This window comes from Gopherus evgoodei, chromosome 8, assembly GCF_007399415.2.
Source record: "Gopherus evgoodei ecotype Sinaloan lineage chromosome 8, rGopEvg1_v1.p, whole genome shotgun sequence".
Classification (NCBI taxonomy): Eukaryota; Metazoa; Chordata; order Testudines; family Testudinidae; genus Gopherus; species Gopherus evgoodei.
Genome location: NC_044329.1, coordinates 18,462,541 through 18,472,246, shown reverse-complemented (window position 1 = coordinate 18,472,246; position 9,706 = coordinate 18,462,541). Strand labels below are relative to the sequence as shown.

General features: G+C 43.7%; 1 protein-coding gene across 3 annotated transcripts in view; it reads left to right on the top strand.

The window, feature by feature from the left end:
- PPP2R2B (protein phosphatase 2 regulatory subunit Bbeta) overlaps window positions 1-9,706 on the top strand; it is a 330,603-nt gene that overhangs the window by 277,860 nt on the left and 43,037 nt on the right. The gene's annotated exons all lie outside the window — the stretch shown is intronic.

Genomic DNA, 9,706 nt, shown 5'->3' with positions numbered 1-9,706 from the left:
TTCAGCCGACAGCAGATTGCTCTCATTATTATTATTATTATTATTATTATTATTACAATTATCATGAATTTATAATACACTAACCTGTCAGCATATATGCTGCTATGCAAGCAAAGAAATAGACAAGATCCCTGCCTCAAGGAACTTTTGTTCTAACTGTGCTGACACAGTACTTGATTGAGGATTAGGAGGGAGCGTGGGAAGAGAGTCAGAGGAGATGAGGGAAGAGAGTAAGCCTACAGCATGAGAAATCTGAAGGTGGGAGGTCACTTGGTACACAGAAAGAGGGAGGCTGGTTTAAGCCATGCAAAAAAGGGCAAATCTCTGCGAATGGAAGAGGTAGACAAAAGGAGAGTATTGAGCAGGGTGCATGACCCATGAGGTAGCATATGGCATATGAGGAAATGAAACATATGAAACTGTACTGCATCAACAGGAACTAGGTTCTTTTAGTTTGCAACAGCAGGGTCTATACAGAGCAGTTAGAGCATTACACATTAGCGCGTTTTGCAGTTCACACCACAAAGACCAGTCTACGGTGCTGTGTAGACAAACCCAAAGGCTAACATAGAGGCTCTAGTACCATCTTCCTTGGCCTGCTCCAAGCAAGAGGGTTTGTAATGGTAATGTTTATGCAAAGTTTCATGCTGATAGTTTAACTGCAGACAGCTGGGTGAAAAATGGGGACATTTTCCATAAAACTTCAATTTCCGTTCTCACAAAATTTTCTAATTTTGAACATTTTCAACAAGTTCTATAGCTGGTGGAAAAATAGGATGAATTTATGAATATTCGTCTGAAAAAAATCAATTGTTTCCCTATTGAAAAATCAAAGTTAGAAAAATTTTGATGAGCTCTAAGTTTGTGTGGGTTTTGATGGGGCTGAATGCACTACAATTGTGATCTTACTTTTTATCCACCTCTTTACATTTGCAAGATACAGTTCAGTTTCCCTTCACTTTGGGGTTGTAAGACATTCCCCTTGCTGACCACTTCTACAGAGATAATGCTGAGTGTTCCACAATGGCTTCATTCAGCAAACTCTTTCATTCTCCTATAGACCAAACCATTAAAAGCCTTTCCCCCCATAATATCCAAGCTATGTTCATCTTTGTTCAACTGTAGCCCAGAACCCCAATCTTATTACCTTACTTATAGTATTGTGACCTGTTGGCTGATTTGGCAGAAAATCCAAACAAGTCTTGCACATGGATATCTAATAATCCAAGTGAGTGCTGGACCGCAATTAGAGGTTTAGAAGAAGTGCAAGTGACTTTTGGACTTCTAAAGGAGGAATCAGCCCGTCATTTCAAGGATAGATAACACAAGGTCACTTCCCCTTCAGTGGGACAGCCATGCAAAGAAAGCTATCCTACCACAAGTTATTGAGTTTAGTGCAGGAGTTTCTGAGTGACTTCCCAGGGCCTGTATTTTACAGGAGGCCAGACTAGTGGAGCACAGTGCTCCCTTCTGGTCTAAAAATCAGAATCTAGGCATGGATTTTAAATGAAATGAAGGGAGCAATAGGAACAAATGAACAATCTTTTGTTTCAGAATATCTGCTGGCCTGCTTGCAACCAGTGAGACATGATCTCAGATCATATCCAAAAAGTAATATCTTGGATAAAATTGATTTATTGGTTTGTACCACCTCATCCAGTCCTGGATGAGAACCATCTTCTAAATCGTAGCGCATCAATAAAGGCTTAAGGGAGGAAAAAAGCATAAAGTAACCCTGAAGATGCGAGAGAGGTGTCTATTAGGAAATGGATCCCGAAGGAAGGAAGCAATGGAGTTATGGTAAGATATTGATGTTACACTGTCTGGAGTGACTCTCAAGTGATCATACTAACCTCACGGCAGACTGTTAAGAAGCAGGGCACAGACTCCACACCGGGTGTGAATTCTATACTTTGAATTCACCAACTGAGTAACAAGTGTAAGCTCCTCAGGCACTAGACAGCCTTAGCAAGGAGTCACAGATAGTCCCCTAGGACAATCCAATCTATTTTGCCACCCTGGCAAGCTTGACTCTGTGATATATGGTCACTTTACACTAATGAACACAAAATATTCAGATTACCCCCAGTCCCAAAGGACCAATCACTTACCCCAGGTCAATTTGAAACTTGTATCTTGCACCAAGGGCAATGCTGGTAACCAATCCTGTAACATACTAACTGTTTATTAAGTAATGAATAACTCTCCTTTCTTTTTCCAAGGTTAAAATAAGGTAGGCATGCACAGAAATAAAATACAATCTTAAGTTCAAAAGATGATAGAAGCTTCTTTTATGTCCTTTGGAGCTAACCCAAGCCAAGCAGCTTAGGGGTCTCTTACTTGTGTTTAGAAATCTTTGCCCCTTAGAGTCCAGAAAGCATAAGGAGACCCTAATTCCTTCTGGTCAGAAATTTTTATCCCCACATCCCTGGAGTCCAAGATGATGGGATGCGCGCTGTTGCACCTAGCATCTTCATGGGTCGGTGTGGGGAGCAATCAACAAAGTTTTTATTCCACAGTGGCCCATTTGGATTCAGTAGTCCTTCCTGATGGGCAGGAGATAACACCTTCTGCAGGAATCCGGCATTTTGCAGTCGCAAAAGCTTTTTTCCTGTTCGATGAGTTACACTGCTTCAGAACAAACATTAATACAGTTATAGAGCCGACTCGTAAGTACTACCTTGTAGCACGGGGTACAAATATAATACTTTCAGCATTGTACAAGCATTCCATAAAATCTAAACGCTAAACACATTCTTATATCACTAATATCCTTTTCAACTATGCTAACCCACAGGTAAGCCACACTGGTTTCCAGCTACGCATTTATCCGTGGTCATTGATGCCTGGGGCCTTGGCATGAGCAGGCACTTGTTCTACTGGCTCACAATTGCCTATTTGAAACTTGGCTGTGGAGTGGAGCCTGCTAGTGACTAGAAGATGGGGTGGGTCATCTTCATAATTCACTCAGCTTTCGCTAGCCAGAAGGAAGATACTCCTGAACAGTTGCATCTTAGCTGCCACAATGGTGCTCTGTGGAAATAAGGGGCCATCCTGATGGATACTGGGCATTTTTAATTTAATAAAATAAATGGAGTCCTATCAACTCAGCGAGCGTAGCCATCAGTCTCACTTCAGCATGTGCTGCGTGTAGGGGCTGGTCCTGACTGAACACCTGGAATATCAAGACATTCTGTCTCTGAGGTGAAACCTTGGTATCATTTATTAAATTGTTTGAAGGGTCGTGGAAGCTGACAGCTTGCCATTGCACAAAGGGAAAGATAAGCTTCCGATTAGTTTCTGAGCCTTGAAGAAACCCAAGATACAGCACATGTCAAAAAGGCTTGAAACGTATAAATCACTACCTCAATTTTCTATATGATACCAAAAAAATAAGACATCTCTAAGGTTAGCTAGCAGTGTGGAACCTTTATTAAAAAGTCTTCAGTTCCCCTTTTTAAACAGGATTTTGTCCAAGATCAAGGCAGAGGGGACTAGAGTCTGCCATCCTGAGGGACGATAGAGATGTGTCCATTGGTATAATTTTGAGTCATCTGTAGTCATAATTTGAGTCATTTATTTCCCTGCCATTTACTAACCGTCTAAGCTGTATGTGAATGGCTAATCTAAGAGCAGTAACAGCAAAGGCATCATTGCATCAAACGAAAGGACTTGCGGGTTGCAGCATTCCTTCTGAGGGGTATTCTTTTATTACACCTATTAAGTGTCCTTACAAATGATGGGCCATGGTTGTTTCTTATTTTCTCTGGACCAGATCTCTCATTCCAGGTTCTGCCTCAGAAAAAGAGTGCAGCATGGTGCTACTGAAAGTTAGCATGGCGTGGGTAAATTAGGATGATTCTTATTATATCCTTACTCACAATGTTATTCTCCAGAGCAGGACGTCTCTCTAACAAACCAGCTGTCCACATGGCTGTACAAAGAGGGAACCTTTTCGTTTCATTCTGCTTGATGCTGCAGTTTGGTTTTTCTGTTCTAGAAGGAATGTGATCTCCTTTCCTACATTTAATTTATGCCAGAAAGCTTCCCTTTTGCTAGTGAAATCCTCTGGGGCCCATGGAAGAAATCAGAAGTATGTTCGATTAATGAGAATACAAGTCTGGCTAATCTAGAGAGACGTGTGAGATGGGTGAACAAGAAATAGATTTAAAATAAAACGGGACTATTGGCTGCTCTGTCACAGTGAGATGGATATTCCCCTGCCAGCAGGGGAGGTGACTTGCACATTTCTGTTTCACTTGAATCTTTACTTGAAGAAAAGCCTCTCTTCAATTTATTGTACTGTTGTTAGGGCATTCCTGCGCAGCCATCGCCATGTCTTCTCGTTCTCTCCTTAACAGAGCACTTCAGCCTCTCATCCTCTGTCTGTGGACTTATACTGCATTCTTCACTCAAGTCCCCTCATCCAGGCCACCATGATTCTGCTGAGGATTAGATGGGGTTCCCTTAGAAGAATCTTTGGTGTTGCATTCAGCTGAGCATAGGGATTGCTGTTGCTCATGATAACTGCCTCCAGTGCCTCTGCAAGCGCTCTCCACCCCTGGTGGCCTAGGGAGGAGTGAATTTGTCCCTGAGAATCTCACCTAGGCATTCCAGACGGCATTGCAGTCTCCTTTTGTATGAGCAGTTGTTTAAACTTCTTTCCTCACATGCCTGTCAGATGGTTGTAACTGCTCCCTGCCCTACATAAATTCTTTCCTCTTCCCCCACTCTCACTGTGCCCAAGGCTTAAACCTGGCTCATCTTGCATGTTCTATACCTTGGATCTCAAGTTGGACTTAATCCTTGTAAGCAACCTACACACATTTTTGTATCTCTGCCTTTGAACTTGGCTCAGTATGTTTTAACAGTGGCTGGGCTCTTAGCAGCTGGTGGTCAGGGGATATTAATATGATAAGGAGCCTGTTGCCTGAGGTCTCTGTAGTCTTCTCTAGTATAATAATGAGAGAACATCATTTCTATCTGATGGCAATTAGTGATTTGTAGCTTGTGATCATAGTTGAGTGGTCTTGATGCAGTCCCTAAAGGCCGAGTTTCTGCAGCACAAAACTCCATCACAGTCTGCATGCTTGGTAGCAATCTCAGAAGAGAGAACAGGGTCTGAATATGGGTGGAACTCCCACTGCATCCTTTGAGGGGATCCCTCCACTTTGGGTTGAGGTTCGGAGAACACAAGAACTGCATTCATCTGTGCTTTCCCTCTTCTGTGGAAAACAGAGTTCAGTCTCCAGGGCTCTCAACACAGCATTTATTTTCAGGAGCACTAAAATAAAACCCCATAAAAAAATTAATGAAAGTTGCACCCATATATCCATCCAAAATGATGGGAAAATAGACCCTTTACGATTAGTTAATCTCAAAGTCAAAGTTGGTACACGGCTGTGGTCAGCACATGCATTTACTCTCCTGGTGTTTTGTTGTTGTTATGAAGCCATCTCTGAATAAGACCAATCAATCATTTCATTCTTTTAATCTCAACAAAATCTGTCGTAAAATCTCATATATAACAACACTTCCTTCTTGCAAAAGCATGCAAATTCCTTGTTTTCTGGGGACAGTTTCATGGAGAATTTATACTTTATTCCTCATACCATGCACAGCTTTGTATGCAGCTTCTAGCATCTGCAGTTTAATGTGGAGACAGAAAAAATGATGCTGTGAATAAAAATTGTTATGCTGCTAGCACTGAGGATTTGTCTTTGGTATCCACAGCACAGAGATTTGTATTTCTTTTTACAGTCTCAAAAACATTATCATTTAAATGACAAACAGGGTAATTTGAACCATTTGGCTTTTTAAAAATAATGAAGTGCTATAAAATGCATGTGGCAGAACTAATCAATTTCAAATGATCAGATCATTGTCAAACCACTGCAAAAAAAAATAATTGCAAAAAAAAGATTTCCCCATTTGCGCTGGTTACCTATATTGCTCTAAAACAGTTCAGTGTGCAGTATTTGCATGCTCAACTGAGCTCAAAATGCAATCTTAGGTGGTCTTGTTTCTTTAAGCCTAGTGCCGGGGCAGGCAAACTTTTTGGCCTGAGAACCACACGGGTTTCTGAAATTGTATGGAGGGCCGGTTAGGGCTGGCTTTGCTTCCCCAAACAGCCAGGTGTGGCCTGGCCCCTGCCCCCTATCCACCCCCGTCCCTGCTTCTGGCCCCTTGACGGCCTCCTGGGACTCCTACCCCATCCAACCCCCCTTGTTCTCTGATGCCCCCCCACCGGGACCCCTGACCCATTCACCCCTCCCTGTCCTCTGACCGCCCCCGGAACCCCTGCCCCCATTCAATCCCCCTGTTCCCTGCCTTCTGACCGCCCTGCCCCCTATCGACCGCCCCGCTCCCTGACCACCATCCCGAACTCCTGCCTTCTACCCCCGTCCCCCTGCTCCCTGTCCCCTTACCGCACTGCCTGGAGCACCGGTGGCTGGCAGCACTACAGCCGCGCTGCCCAGAGCACCAGGACAAGCAGCCGTGCCGCCCGGCTGGAGCCAGCCACACCACTGCACAACACAGAGCATCGGGTCAGGTCAGGCTCTGCAAGAGCCCCACCACCCAGAGCATTGCGCCAGCGGCGCGGCGAGCTGAGGCTGCGGGGGAGGGACAGGGGGCCAGCTTCCTGGGCCAAGAGCTCAGGGGCCGAGCAGGAGGGTCCCGCAGGCTGGATGTGGCCCATGGGCCGTAGTTTGCCCACCTCTGCCCTGGTGGGATGGTATCAGACTCGCACTGACATATACAGTCTCAAGGAGGACAGTCCATTACTCTACTATTAACCCACTCCCAACCATCTGGATTGTGTTTTTGTCTTATGGAGTGCACTCTTTAGGGTTTACTTATTTTTTGTTGCTCATTAAATACTGTTGGTTTATAAAGGAAAAAAATCAGGGCCAGATTTTCTGGTGTGGAACAGCCACTTTGCAAAGAGATGTGATTGGAGGAAAGGAGGTGTGGCGGCATTCTTAGCTGCTTGCTTGTTTAGCTGTTACCTCAGGAATAAAGAGGAGTGTTATTTACAGTTGAATCCACAAGGGTGGGATTCAGGTATCAGTAGGTAGAAGATGTTTGAGAATTCGACCAGGACACCACAATCCATGCTTGTAGTTTGAGAGTTGAGTGGTTCTGGTTGTTTGTGTGTTTTTAGCAGCTGAATTAATTTTGTAAAATAAAAATTGTAATATCGTCCTTCCAGTCTTAATCCTTTATTGAACCAAGAGTAGACCATGGAAGCAGCATGTAGGGGTTAGTTAGATCTCTGGCCGTTTGACTCTTCTGGCTGCTGAAAAGAAAAAAGGTTATTTTGCCTCTTTGCTCACCACCTTTCCCCCTCATGAGCTGGATTCTTTCTTGTCCAGTGCAAACTCAATATCCATCTATTTTAATATTTGTAAATTTGGCTTGAAGAACTGATGACCAGAATTGACCTTCCAGAATTTTCTCCTCTTCATCTGTTTTTTCACAGCAATTACACTGTCGGTATCTCTGTCTAGGCATACGTAAAAACAATGTGCCAGGGAGATTTATCAAATGGAATTAGATTGCTGTGAATTTGTGTTTGATAACACAAATGTGCCTTTGCATAATTCTCCCTGATTATCAGAAGAGAGAAACACTATAAATCTGGTGGATGGGTTTAAAATGACCAGTGGCTCTTCTGAGATGGGAAAATATATGAGCGAGATCATTTGAAAGAATCCTGCCCTTTAGGGGAATGAAATTCTAAGCAGTCCATAAAGCTGAGATTGAGAATTCCAGATCTTTACCCTCAAATAATAAAAATGGTCTATTTTCTAGCCCAAGTAACTGTAAACTTCTCACATTTCATAACTTGAAGAACCATACAGTAAAAATAATCTATAACTATAATAATTAAAGAAGAACTCTGAGCTAAAAAATATTATGCTAGAGTGCACAGGAAATGAGAGATTCTGAATGGTTTGAAATATTTTTGTTTTGTTTTAATAATACTTGCTATGAATATAACCTCTGTTAAGTAGTGTATAGTTTGCAAACTGATCCTGATCGCCATGACACTGATTTTTTTTTTTATTCAGAAGTATTTTCTGAGTAATTATGACAAATACATTTTGGCCTGTGAGAAGTTTGTCTCTATTGTGTGATTGGTCGCTTAAGTCACATGGTACTGCTGCTGTTCTCTGATTGGATGACTGAAATTTTTTTTTTAAACCCAGGGAAAACTAATATGGCACTTTTTTGGTAAGAATTTTGGAATGAATGAATGTTCCCACACTAAGATTGATGGCGTTTTTGGCATTCGCAGACAGTGTCACAAATACCTGACAGTTGCCAAAAATCACATGACCCCATGAATGCCAGCAAACCAAACTTGATGCTTTTATTCATGAATCAGGATGTATTTTACTTTCTGGCCAGCTCCAGTTAAGGCTGCGAGAACTTCAGGCCTGCATGATGCAATGTTGAGAGGGACAAAACAGGAGATGTGGGGAAATAGATACAGTCTCTAAGTGGAACAGACCATTGAGCAGGAGAATTCTTTAGGCACGGGGGGGAACGCATTGAGCAGAAAAAGTGTATGTGGGGTGACATTGATTAAGAGCAGTGTTTATGGGCCAAATCCTGCTAACTGTCTTCAGGGAGACTGTGTAAATTACATGGGGGAGGGACGTTACCCCATATGTGAGATGAAGGCAGATGCTGAGCAGTAGAACTATCCAGCGGATGTAAATAAGACTTCGATAGCGCATAAAGTCAAAGCAGCAGCAGCAACAAAGGGAGAGGAAACATGAGGGTCAAAGAACAGTGAACCAAAAGGGAAGAAACCTTTGAAAATGCGTGAGGGTGAGCAGCTCTTAGTGAAAGCTTCTCTTCAAGGCACCTCAGGGGCTCGACTGACGTTTGAGAGGCATTCGAGCGCTGTAGGGGGTGAGGGAAGGGAAGCATAGTGCCAAGCAGTAATTGCTTAAGGCATTCTGCCTGGGGTAGACAGATGGTAACTATGACACACTTTAATGTGGAGTAGCATGAGCTCCCCCAGTGCTGCAGAGAGGAAGGGAGGCATAAGGGAGCAGTGCCAGGAGCGTGCCCTAACTGCCCATTCCTCCTCTGTTTGATGTATTGGGCACCTTTAACTGCACTAGCCTGGCTGCCCCCGTATGCTTAGAGGCCCTGGCAACGCTCCCATTGGCTTCCATAATACAGGATCGCTCCCAGAGAGCACAAACACCAGCATGATGCAGGCTGCCTCCAGCAGGCGTGTGCAGCGTAGAAAGGGTTCCCTCTCCCAACCATTGTGCACCTGCCTGAGAGCACCAGCAGTCTAGTTCTGGGGCTGGCATGGAAGTCTTAGAGCTAAAGAAGATAACCTCAGAGTCTGAAGGATGCTCAGTGGTAAAGGTCCTGTCCAGAGCATGGTTGGCACTCTAACTGTATTAAACCTCACTCACTAGAAGCATTCACGCAGGTGGAGCCATCTAGGATAGTGGTGGTAGTGGTACCTTGCCCAAAGGGAGTGGGGATAGTAGCTTCATTCCGTGTGTGAGACACATTTTCCCAAGCACGGTTCCAGTGCAGTTCCCTGTTGGGGTTCATGTTTCTGTGTAGGTGTAACACAGCGATGGCATAAAGAAAATAATCCTTTCCACTGTGTTCAGAGCGCACCTCAGAGAACCCAGACTAAAAGCAGGAGTTAGGGCATGCGAGCAGT